The sequence below is a fragment of the Passer montanus genome, unplaced genomic scaffold, assembly GCF_014805655.1.
Source record: "Passer montanus isolate IOZ18808 unplaced genomic scaffold, ASM1480565v1 scaffold13, whole genome shotgun sequence".
Lineage (NCBI taxonomy): Eukaryota > Metazoa > Chordata > Aves > Passeriformes > Passeridae > Passer > Passer montanus.
In genome coordinates, this window is record NW_024359832.1 from 12489278 (window position 1) to 12502361 (window position 13084).

Genomic DNA, 13084 nt, shown 5'->3' on the forward strand with positions numbered 1-13084 from the left:
GTTCCAAATTTATGTCTCTAATTCATCAAACAATAAAGCAAGATTTAATGGATACAGATATTTTTCCTAACTATTTTCTTCTGGAGAAACAGAGAAATCTTTTCAAGACAGACATCACCACCTTCACTGGCATTTTCTCTTGCACCACTTCTCAAACACTGGGATTTGTTTCAGTTCTTTGGGGGGTTGTTGCTTTTGTCTGAAAGTGTTAGTATTTTAAACAGTAATGGTGAAGGCCTAAGAAACTCTCAGTGCTAATGCTTTTGCAGGCCCACATGATGCCTTGCTGTATGCATGAAAGGCAGAGTTGTGAACACTCAAATTCCTATTCCATGGAATACACAAAACTCAGTGGTTATGCTAATAGTGCTTTACTGCAGGAAACAGACTTTGAAGTCTTTTACAGCAACAGGAACAAACAAAGGTTTTTTAATACAAAATGCTTTCTACTTTTGTTTATTCAACACGCAACAATTCTTATGCACCTTAATCTGAATTTCTCTAGAATAAGCATGTGAAATAATACACTTTTCTGCCAGCCCTGAAAGGCTCCCTAGGCCTCAATCCTACATTACAATTATGGCAATCTGCAGCTTTCGTAAGAGAAATTCTTCCCTGGACAAAAAGACAAATCAGCAACCAGATTGCCAAGTATTTGTGACTTTCAGTTAAATGGCAGCTTTTTCATGTTTCAGAATTTACTCCCTGCTACCAGCTCACTGTCTAGAGTCTGTCTAGGTATGAGAAGCACTGCTGGCCAGCAGTGCTGGCTCCATCTGACTCCTTTCCACCACCCTAGTCAAACACATCACATGGAACACGGCACTGCAAGCTGTCACGCGTACTGCAAGAAAGAATTAGGCTCCTCTCCCCACTTGGCACCTTTGTGGATAAAATCATGATGAAGAGAGTTTGTAACAGAATAGTTTGGAGACTAGCAATGAACAAAAATCACAGAAAAAGCTTTGTTTTTCTGCTACTACAGAGAAAATCCAACACCCCTGTTACTCCTAAATGTTAAATCTTGGGAATTTATTATTATAGCAAACTGTAAAGTTACATTTCTTTACTAAGAATTTATGTATCTGATAGTATTGTTATTATTTTTACTTCAGTGCTGAATATATACCATTCTTAGGTCACCCCTCTCAAAAACTTGCAACTCCCTGCAGAAATCTTTTCTTGACCAATCAACTTCCTAATTCAACCAATTTCTCCCAGTTTTGCTGTTTATTCTTCCCAATATACATGCACATATGATATTGACATGATTTTGCTATTCCATTCATATAAGTAGGCTAACAGCACATACTAATTTTAAAGCCTTCCCTACAACTCAAATCCATATCCATTTTCTTTTATTTGACTGCAGGAAAAGACAAAATAGGTTTTGCAACCTCATTCACAAGAACAGAAAAAACCTCACCTTAGCCAAAAAATTAGTGAATATTTTTAATATTCATTTTAATATTCACTAAAATAGTGAATATTTTTAATATTTTGCAACAAAATGGAAAAAATATCCATTTCAAGTGAACATCCCATGAGATTAACTAGCAAAGCAAACCACATCATCAGTTTTGCAAAACTCCATAACAAAGTTAGAAATATTTTCTTTTCTCTTTCCTGCAGTGTGTGTTTTGATAACACACGGAATGGGATAATGATGTTATTCCATGCTGCTCATTTACAGGTATTATTAAGTCTCTCACAGTAGTTTTTCCCCCAGTGATTACAATCTTTAGTTTGCCATATTTTGTATTTCCCACATTCTCCAGTTCATATCCACAGAAGAAATAACTCCAGTATACTTTTTTAAAAATTTAAATCACTTACTATTATTTCCTCCATCAAAATTCACTGACGTGCTATTTAAACAGTTTAGATCAGCAATCAATAGACTACAAAACAATGAACCAAATAAATACTTCACCCCAGTATCTAAAACTTCAGGAATATGTGGCCCAGCTGGCCATGCCCCAGCAGCTTTGAACAGAGCATACAGTTTTATATGCAAGACTTCAATGGTGATAGTGCACAGCATGCTGCAAAACTGTTTCATCTTAATATGGCATGCTAGTTGAACAGATTTTACTAACAGTAATCTTTATTATAGATCTGAAAAACAGTTGAACAATACTCTGATTATTTCCTAGTTCAAAACTTACAACATGGTGAAAGATTCTCTTATTTTACACAGAGCCACTGTTATCAGCCAGGACAGTAAAGATGATCTGATTGGCATTTAGACCAATATTCAAATCTGAATGTGTGGCTACCCTACTGATGAACCAAGGAAAAGCAACACAGTGGTTATGATTATTTTTATAGTTATAATTTAAATTTGGCATCTGCTAAACTTACATACAAAACTAAAATTTTGCCAAGAGACATCTCTGTACTCTGTGCCAAATGAGCGGTTTTGGGTTCTGCACCTCTGACGTGAACACTGTACTAGAGATTAAGTGGCAAAGCATTCCTCTACAGATTCAGCAGGCTGTCCACAAAAGCTCTGTTTTGTCATTTTTAGAAATTATTCTGATATAAAAAATAATGCTTTTTGAATGGTATTTTTATTGTGTTGTAGGCACAAAAATAATGAGGACAGTACTACTGCTATAACAAGTTATGACATAGGAGAGTTACACAGAAGTATTTGCTCTATTGAATTCACAGACATTACTAAAATCTAGAAGGAAATTAAGCCTCTTGCCTTTTGCAAAGAATGCACAATTCATAAAAACACAAAGACTATTAAGAATCAATTAATCATTGACTAGATTTAACATTTATGCAGAAGTAGTAAGGAGCAGATACGAATTTTCCCATCTCAGAAATGATCACTGTTTTCATGCAGTATACATGTGTCAGAGTAATTTTTTTTAGTTTATCTAAATACCTTTCTTTAGTTCTGCAAAGCTTTTCAAATTCTTTCCTCCCTCTTTTAGATGCACCTTTACATTCTTTTCTCTCTAATAAGCCTGCCATAACTTTGAATTCAGAGAAGTAGCTATTACAAATCCACCTTCATTATATTAGCTGTTATCCTATCTTCAGTGCAACTCTTCCGTGTGGGTCTTATCAAACTCTATATGGAACCTTTGCAGCTTCGGAGTCAACCGTCTAAATCCCTGCCAGCTATCCACCACTCCTTCAAAAAGCCACAAAAGTGGGAAAAAAAGAAGAGCTTATGTTTCTATCTTCCCCATGTTAAAATACCAAAAACATTGAAGTGCCACCAAACCTCTTCATGTACACACTACCTTAAAAAGTACGAGCAACTATATGGATTACACATTCATAGGAAAAATAAAAATACCATTGAACTGTCTGGACAGAAAGAGAAACGAAAAGAAGCAAAGATTTTCTCTTGTACATGTTACCCTGAAAATCCTCAAGAAGTGCTTAGCTGAAAGGATGACCCCCCCAATTCAGCCCCTTATTTCTTCCCCCTAAAGACTAAGGGTCCTGGAAAGAAGCCTTCAGAGTGTGGTCCTTTAAACACCCTTGAGCCAGGGAGGGCCTGCACCTGGGCTTGGCTGTAAAGATGAAAAGAGCTCTGCAAGTCCCAGCTTTATTCTCCATGAGGTGGGTCTGAACAGCCATTAGCAGAGCAGGCCTCTCAAGTGTCTGGGGGAGAGAATAAACCCCGCTCAGCATTCATAAGCAGCCTTTCCCAAGTAAAACCACCAGCCCTGGCTCCAAGTACCCTTACAACAGCTACAAGGATCAGGACAACAGCCTGGGCTGTTCATCACTGCAGCTCTGGCTTCAGTTCTTCTCCAAGTACTGCACGTTGTAGAGTGGCATTTTCTCTACCATAATGAGAGTCCCTTTAATTGGTACTTTGTGTATGTGAGCTTCCCACCAGGCCTCTGAGTCCCAAACAGTTCCATGTAGTTTCAGCTGAAGTTCACTGGTCTGCGTGGAAAGTGCAGCCTAAGTCTTCCTGCATGCATTGCTCATCTCAATCACTCAGCAGCACAGCAAACCCACAAGCTCTACCAGGACTGAGAGGAGAGCAAGCTCTGCATAGTACAGGGTAAGCCTTTCTTATCTATCCTAGGCATATCCTAAGGCTCCTTCATCCAACATGCCAATTAAGAAATGGATATTGCAGAATTATTTTTTTCAATTAAAAACACTGAAGAAAGGACTGAAATTGCAATATACTGTTTGAACTCTAAATGCTCAAATGTTTGAGACAAAGGAAAATGAAGTCTCTATCTGAATATTAAATTTCTACTTAATATATTTTAAGAAGTTTGAAAAACATTAAGATCCCACTGGCAGATTGAAGTCTCACTGCAGCTGTATTATTTCATCAAGTGTTAGTTGGTTTATATCAGTTGCATGGAAAAAAAGGAACATTTACCGTATCAGCAGATTCCATCTGCATTTTCTAACTCAAGTTATTGACACGTGAGAATGATATGATCATCAGGAAAAATTAAAAGAAAACAAAATGTGTGGATCATCAATAATTGACTTAAATAGTGCTGGGTTTTTTATTATTATTCTCTTAATATGCTTAAAATTGTGAGGTTTATTCCCTGAGCAAAGACTAAATAATAACCAAATGTATATGTAATTTCAATTTTTACTACAGTGTTTGTAAAAACACATCAGTTCAAAAGCATCCGTTCTTTAACAAAGAGCATTTCATCTAGCATTAGATCTAGAATGCAAAAAAACCTACTCAAACATGCTTTCTAGGGTGACATTATTGCAGAAAGCATTTGTAGATCAACACTACAACAAAAAGCATTATGAAGGACCCAAAGCAAATTAAATCTTTTAGATAGCCTTGACTTTGATACAATGGAACATGTGGAAGTATATCTACGCTGGGTAAAGTGAAGTGGATAGGCACTTTTTCAGTAATGTTCTTTCCCTGGCCAATTTCCTATTCCTTTTTGAAGAACTTGGACAGTAGCTACTACAACCAGAACTTGATATTATGTCGGTTTCAAACTTCCTTTTTTTTTTCTTGTAGAAGCTTGTATATCCTTATCAAGAACATACAGACAAATCTGCCAAACCATCAACTTTTTTAACTAAAATTTTTGTTGATAAATTCTACATACATTAGTTATTTTCTAAGAAAAACTATGCTCTGTATAAGAATGCACACTTTGGGAAATATTTTTAAATGGAAAAATATTGTGTTGTTTGAATGCTGTGTGAGTAACGTTAAAGAAGCTTTAAAACAAATTCAATGCATTTAAAATGCTATATAAATCAACATTCAGGATGAAGGGTCAACAGGGGTTAAACTGTCTGTCCTTCTTGATTGCCTTCATAAATGTCTTTTCTAGCTGTATTATAGAAGCAACCACAGCATAACTTGGATATTAAAAACCTCCACGGAAACCAACAATAAAAGCTGCTAAGAATTTCACAAGGGTTTTTTTTTCTCTTAGGTGTTAATTAAATGATCATTTAACACTGAAATGTAAACACAACATTTTCATCTGCTGACAGCATAGCCCATTATAAATCCAGGGTAATAAACGTCCTGGTGTTAATACTCTGAACCAGGTTCCCACAACACACTAAGATGCCTTGTCGTGTCTAAGGTTAAGCATCTAGACACAAAACAAAGATTGTGCCTACTCGACTTCCAGTTCAATTTTCCCATCGCCCAGTGACCTAGGTAACACTTTGAGCAATAAAGAATAAATTTAATTTCTCCAGCATTTTGTGAGGATTAGGAACAATTGTTGGCCTGCAATGACTTTTTATCCTTGGATTCTTTCTCCTCCAGAGCATTCCCCCAGTTTTAAAAGAAAATTCTGATGGTTTAAGACACAGAACAAACAGAACTTTAAATTAGGCTTTTTTCAATCAATTGGAACTCTTGGAGGGGAAGCAATCAACTTTTCTTTGGACTTTTCTCAGCTATTCAGTTACTTTAGGCTTTAATCTTCCACTTGTAGAAGAAACCTACCATCACAGGGACAAGCCTCTATACTTTCAGATTTTCTCTTGGCTTGATTTATTCCTCTTTTCTGTTCTTATTTTTTTTAATCAAGATGACATGGCTGCACTCAAATGTCCACTCTGTGCAAGCCAAGACTTACAGATGTCCTCTTTATAATACTTCGCACCATGTTTCTGCACCACATAATAATGGCAATTCCTCTGACGTGCTTTTTTACTTTTCATAACTGCTTTCACTGAGTTTCAGTTTTCTACTTAACTCCTGACTAAACAATTTCCTGTATCATAATTTTACAAAGCTTTCAAGGTCAACCCTCCAGAAACAATGCAGAGACTGATTAAGACTGGACATGAATATGTTTACAGGTGATCCAAAACCAGCCACTTTCATTTTTGTATTCAAACAATTCTCAGATTTAACTGCTATGATTCCAACAAAAACACAGAAGATAATTATTTATGCTTGTTGTCAAAGTACCAAAACCACAATAGCCTAAGTAGACCTCTCAATTACACTGAATACCACCCCAGTATTTACATAGAGCTATGGCTTGAGTAATTAATATGATTCATGTTTTCACATTAGACATATTTAAATGCCAGCAGCTAATAGCATGGAAATTTTTAAATAACAAGATATTTATGTTGGTTGAGAAGAATTGCTGTAAGTCATATTTTTGTTTGCTTGGTGTTTAACATAAATTCCCAATTAAGGTTAAAAGTGACTGAAGGGTTTTGGAGTGTTTGTTCTAATAAAAAAACCCCAAAATTATAAGCATCACAGAATCACAGAGTATTCTCTGTGGGGGAAGGACTCACGAGGATCAAAGACCAACTCAATGTTCCTATAGATGCCTTTTGCTGAAATTAGTCAACTATATCAATTATTGCAGCTTATATAAAGAGTCAGTGATCTGCCCAGATCAGAATTAGTTTACAGCCCCAGCAGTCCATCCAATTTTCCATTTTATCTCATAGCAAAAGAAATATCGCTCATAAAAAACCAACAAAATTTTGCTTTTATGATTAAAGAAATAAAGGAAAATTCATCCATATTTCAAAGACTGCTTCCAATTATCTCAAAAGTAAAAAATATAAACATCCATAAAGAGCATAATTTCACAATAAAATAGTTTGTTTCCAATTTCAAAAATCTCATACTATTACTTCCAGTAACAACAATTCACTTGATTTCTCTATATTTGGTACACCATTATTTTTTCCTGCACATCATCATAGCAAGTGACATGCAAATCCAAAAGAAAGCATAGCTCAGGAAAGGCGAACAGATTAAGAGATTCTATAACAAAGAGCAGGAAGAGTAACATAGTGAAGTTTGAAGTCCAATAATTGCACAGAGTGATAATTCATTTTACTTTTATTTTTCTAACTACATTTCAAAAGTTCATTCTGGTTCTATCAACATTTCCACTCAGCTGAATCTAAGGCTGAATGCTTGCTGTTGCTAGGATATAGCTACACTGCAAGTTGTACACCAAATGCATATAAGCAATACTTGTTTCTTTGCTAAAAAAAAAAATAAAAAAATCAATCAACCTGATGAATTGTAAGCATTTTTGCAACACTTCCAAAAATCTCTAAAATGCCATCCTGTCATATCAGTAATGCTTATGCCTGAAGCAAAGCTACAGTGGTGTTTTTTGTTTCATTCAGTATCTTGAGACAACAGAATTCTCAAATTTGAAACATTATAGCAGAGAATGAAAGCTTAAAGTAGAAGCAAGTGGTTGTAGGACCAGAAAAAACGTGAACACGTGAGTCAAACTGCATTAAGCATTTGAGCTCCCAATTCTCTTTTGTCTTTACATTAAAAAAGAGTGGGTAACAGAAGTGACAGTGTTTACAGTGTCTCATAAAACTTTATCTCCTAGTTCTTCCATGCCAGAAATAAATGCCAGAAATTAGGTATTACAAATCTAGCACAGAGGTAACATGTTCTCAGTTACTTTGGTTTATTCTCACAGGCAATGAACCTTAACAAGTATATTTTTAATACACAATAATTCTTTTACTTTTCAGATAGGCCTGTCTATCTACTAACTGGGATTATATAAACTCCCAGAAATGTATCTGGCAATGACCATGTGTCATAAGGGACCACATTGACCCTGAAAATATTCCATAGTGGGGCAATAAGAGCTCCTGTTAACAAAAATGAAGTCATGTAGCAAACCAGTAAGTGTTTGCATATTGCAAAAAAGATTAGTAATTACTCATATATTATTTTTTTTAATTAGTGGTTTACAATACCACAAAGCCAGAACTGTATACTCATTTATACCTCTACTAATATGACATACATCTTTGCTAAATAATAATTTTGAAAGATAGTTACATTCTGAGAATTATAATCACAGTTCAAGAGTGATGCTAACAAAATAATGCTAGTACTTAAAAAGTAACTAGCAGTAGAATAGCTATATTCTTGCCATCTAAACTTAATTGGCTAGATAAAACAATTCAAACGTTCTTGTACTTGAACTAAGCAACTGTGGTAAAAAAAAAAAAATACAAGTCAAAACAGAAGGCAGAGTGATACAATGTAGGAAAGACTTATTTGCTTCCATTTAGCCCTAAAATGATAAAACTTAATTCTATCACATGAAAAAAATAAATTTGAGTTGCCTTGTGTGCATGCTGCTGAAGAAATACCATAATAAATCATAAAAACTCAAACAAGTGAGTAAAACACACACTATCCTGGGGAAGCTATCACAACAAGGTGGATTAATAATTCATGTTTGAATTAATGTTTCTTAATTTTTTTGTCCATCCAGCCCACCTCTGAAATAAAGTGGAGCACACTGTAATGTTATTGCAGCACAGTGGAAACCAACCCACTGCACTTACCTGAGAGCAGCTCCATTATCAATCTACATTCAAAGGAGAAAAATTCTTCAATATTGTCCTTTGAAAAGGGGAAACTCATTTTTGCTCCTCATTGGATTTAACACCCAGAGCAGTTGTTTGCAGTTGGAATATTTCAGAGGCTTTGAGATAATGAGCATTTTTCTAATGAGTGATTCCTTTATTGAGTTGTTAAAAATGGTTTCATACTGAAGTGTCTTTTCTACAAAACTATGACTACAGTCTCAGTCACCATGATTACTTTTAAAAGAAATATGACAAAATCATAAATTATACCTTAACAATAGCAAGTCCAGCACTTCAAAATATTTTTAAGTCCTTGTTCTAGCACCTTACATGCACCATCTTACTACCTTTTTCCTTTCCTATCCCATGTGGCTTGTTTTGGGGGTTTTTTTTTTGGTTTTTTTCTCTCTAGGCAGAGCTAAAAGCAGCACAGGGCTCAGCAAGTGATGCAAGCAGCACCTCCAGCAGCAGCCCCGAGCCAGCGGGAGAAGCTCCGGGGCCGGGGCTGCCGGCCGGGATGAGTAATGATGTCGGTGCGGCCGGACAACCGTAACCCTGGCAACTGCAACCTGCAATTCCTGCCTAACCATTGTGGGATTTATTGTGGCAAGGGCCAAAGAGGCCAAGAGTAAAATGAAGCAGAGAACTATGGTGTCTGACACATCTAGTACCACACACTTTAATCATAGCTGGCAGAAATTAATTCAGGAGGAATTTTTGCAAGGGCCCCCCGTACAGCATGTTTTGTTGATGCTGCTGCCGCTGTTGTTCCAGCCTAAGACAATTTTTTAAAGTTTTTTTGATGTTTAGGACTTTTTCTCTGTAATTATTTGCAGTTAGGAATTTTTTTTAGTGACTAACAGACATCTCAAAATTGATGTTTATTAATCAGACTACATTAAGTTTTGAAGGTTTTTCCCTTTAGAGGAGAAATATTCAGCATGTACCTTCAAGTATACAAATGAAAAGAAAAACATATATAAGACAACATTCACTACAAAGGTTTATTTTTTTTTTCCCCAAGGCCAACATTGCTTAACTTATACAGATATTAGTCAGTAAAGAAACTCAACCACATTCCAAGCACAAGAAATGTAAATCAGAAGGGACAAGCTTTGTGCATGTAATTCAATAACCTTTACATGCCACTGATTAATAAAGGTATTTTTTACAACTGATTTTTCAAACAGCTTGGGTCCACGCTGCAGCTCCATATCCTGCAGCAAACAGCAATCAATGAACTGTGATCTAACCAGCTAAAGTAAGCAGTCAAAATCTATTTGCCTCAGATAAGCACTCGCTAGGCTGTGGTCATTGTCTGTGCTAAGGTACCATCCCTGACACTACACAACGTAGCATGAGTGGGCAGACAGGTCACCAAAGAATGCTCCTCCTTGCAGCAATACTACTTGTTGAGCAAGAGCTTAAATTCTCATCCCAGAGGATTTAAATTTATTTTAATGGTACTGCATCAAAACAGAGGCTCATGTACATTGTGCTTTGAGAGATTGCTTGCAAGTATACCCTACAGAACTCTTCATACTATTTTTGGCATTAACTACTTCCTACTGAAATATTTATGTCAAAGCACCTTTGTAGATAGCTTTTAATGGGAAAATCAGCTTCTGTTTAGACTAAAATTATCCATTTTAACTAGTTCCAGGAGATTTCTTGGAAGGCTGCTAAACTGGAAAGAAAGTAGCCTGAAAAATAATTTAACTACCTTTGAAATTAAGTGTCTTTAGACACAGAAAATAATGCACTGTCTCTTTTAAATTCTCAACCTATTGCTTTCCTTTACTTACACTTCCCATCTGTCAACAAGTGCTTGTAATTTTATTACACTGTCCTGTAGTTTATGCAGAGTTGGTATTATTTTACAGAGTTCTGTTAATGGACTGGATAAATGGTAATGCTATTTAAACTAGTCTCCTGCTCCAGCAAACACAGCTGCAACTGTACTACTATTTCTAGGCAAACATCTTGACCTGAACACGCAGTGCTCTCTCAACCCGTCCAAAGAGAAATTGGAGCAGACAGCAAAGGGAAAGCATAGCCGGCCGCTGGCGGCAACCAACTGTGTCGAATCATAATTCATATACAGTGTAACCTCCTTCTTTTATATTGCATTTAGCCTACACAACAAGCATATGTGCTTCTTCACCTGGCATCTCATTTACAGCCAAGGGTCAAATGGTAATTATTATTCACAGAAGCTCAATAGTATGTTGAAACCTCGCAGTACACACATTGTTTGATTAGCTGTTAAATGCCAAAAATAAATACTGAATCCAAAGCAAAGTATAAATATAATTGATCATGTTTTGAGAACTTTGATTCTCCTTAGAAAACTATTTGTTTGGATGTAAATACATCTAAGCCTATACAATGTATACACACAATACACGTAAAAAAAGGAGTCAATTTATACTCTTCAAAGGGAACAAGCTACATATTATATGGAAATGAACCACAAACATTTAACTAACATCAGTGCCTTTGTTGGCCTGGCATTCTTAATTGCAAGTTTAGTGCTAAGCAGCTGTAATTTTTTACTACCATTCATATTTTCTTTTAGACATGAATACATTATAACCAGACGTTCACTTTCATGGTCTGATCAACAATAACCCTTAGGCAGAGGAAATTTAATACTGTGAAGCCAGTGATCTCTTACTTTCCTCCATATCCACTATGAGCACTTGTGTGCTTTATGTCAAAGGACATTATAGATTTAAGACTAGCATCTATCAAATACACAATTCTGAAATAAATATATTCAAATATGATTTTGACTGAAGTGTGTATCCATTTTTTGCTTGCAAATTATGGCTCATTTCTGTTATATATGTATCTAGGTAGCAACCATTGCACTGTAGGTGGAATAATAAAATGACCATAAATCCCTTTAATCTCCTTCCTGATAGAGGTAATGTCTTATCCCAGCTGATGGAAAGAAGAGACTCAACTGTTAATATACAATACAATATTTGAATATATTATAATATTATAGTAGAGCAAAATATTTTTGTTTGCTAGGAAAAAAAGCCTTTAGCAGCTTTCTGGCCTAGTCATTTAAGAACTCATTAGATCTACAGGGAATTTCTGGAAACAAAGTATACATCTAAGGCAGTGGAATAAAACAAAATGCACAAAAATAAATGTTTACAATAATAGGAGTAATTTTCAGTTTGCTATTGTATTTTGCTATAAGGAGGGAAAACAACTATTATTTCACAATACTAAAATAAAAGTCAACTAAAAATAAAAGCATCACATTTGTTCTCAAACATAATTCCATATACTAAAATGGAAACAAGAGGGATCCCACTTTCCTCCAACTTGACTTTTCTTTTTCCAAGCACACAATTGATGAAACCCAGTATTAACCAGCAATTTCAACAGCAGAAAGCTCACCTGGAGCCTGAAGAAATGTACCAAACATATCTAAATTAAAACAGGCTGAACTGGTACAACCTAGTAAAAGCCTACTTAAGCGTGCCATGTGTTATCCCTTCCATAACACATACTGTAACTTAAAGGTACCTTACAATTTATTTTGTTCAACTGAAACATATCCTAAACTTTATTCCACATTTCAACTGCAACAGAATTAAGTGGCTTCTTAGAAAGGACAATGGGTCAAACCATGTATTTTAAAAAATTGCCTAGAGTAAGACATTACCAAACAAAGTCAGTAATACAATCAAAACAAAATTTTCTTCAATTCATTGCCATTTTTATTTAAGGTAAAGCATGTAATCATTTTTTGTTCCCAGAGTTTGAGTTACTACCTTTGTTTTCCTGTGTTGAGGGACACAGGAGAGACTTCTCTACAGACCTAGAATTTGCCAATGCCATCACTTTTCTGGCCAAGTGTGTATATCCACAAAAGCAGAACATCACAAAACCAAAGTGCTTATACAGTGCTGCATCTTTGAGTCAGAATCTCCACGAGCATTTTTTAGCTCTTTTATCACAGAAACAATTACAAAAACCCAAAATCAAAGTATTCTTTCTGAAAAACTTCCTTACAGAAGTGGAAATAAATTACAATATTCTCATACAAGTATCAGTATATGATCTAGATGTAAAATACAATTAAAAAAAAATATTGCAAAGCAGTCAAACTACTCAGTTTAAACAACATACCAATGTTCCAAGGCACATTTTAGCCTAATGTGAGGCAAAACCTAGAAGTAAAATACAATTAAAAAAACATACTGCAAAGCAGTCAAAGAAACTA

The 13084-nt window shown here is 35.4% G+C and overlaps 1 protein-coding gene across 14 annotated transcripts in view; it reads right to left on the minus strand.

The window, feature by feature from the left end:
* Positions 1–13084, minus strand: part of SLIT2 (slit guidance ligand 2) — a 254614-nt gene that overhangs the window by 220866 nt on the left and 20664 nt on the right. The gene's annotated exons all lie outside the window — the stretch shown is intronic.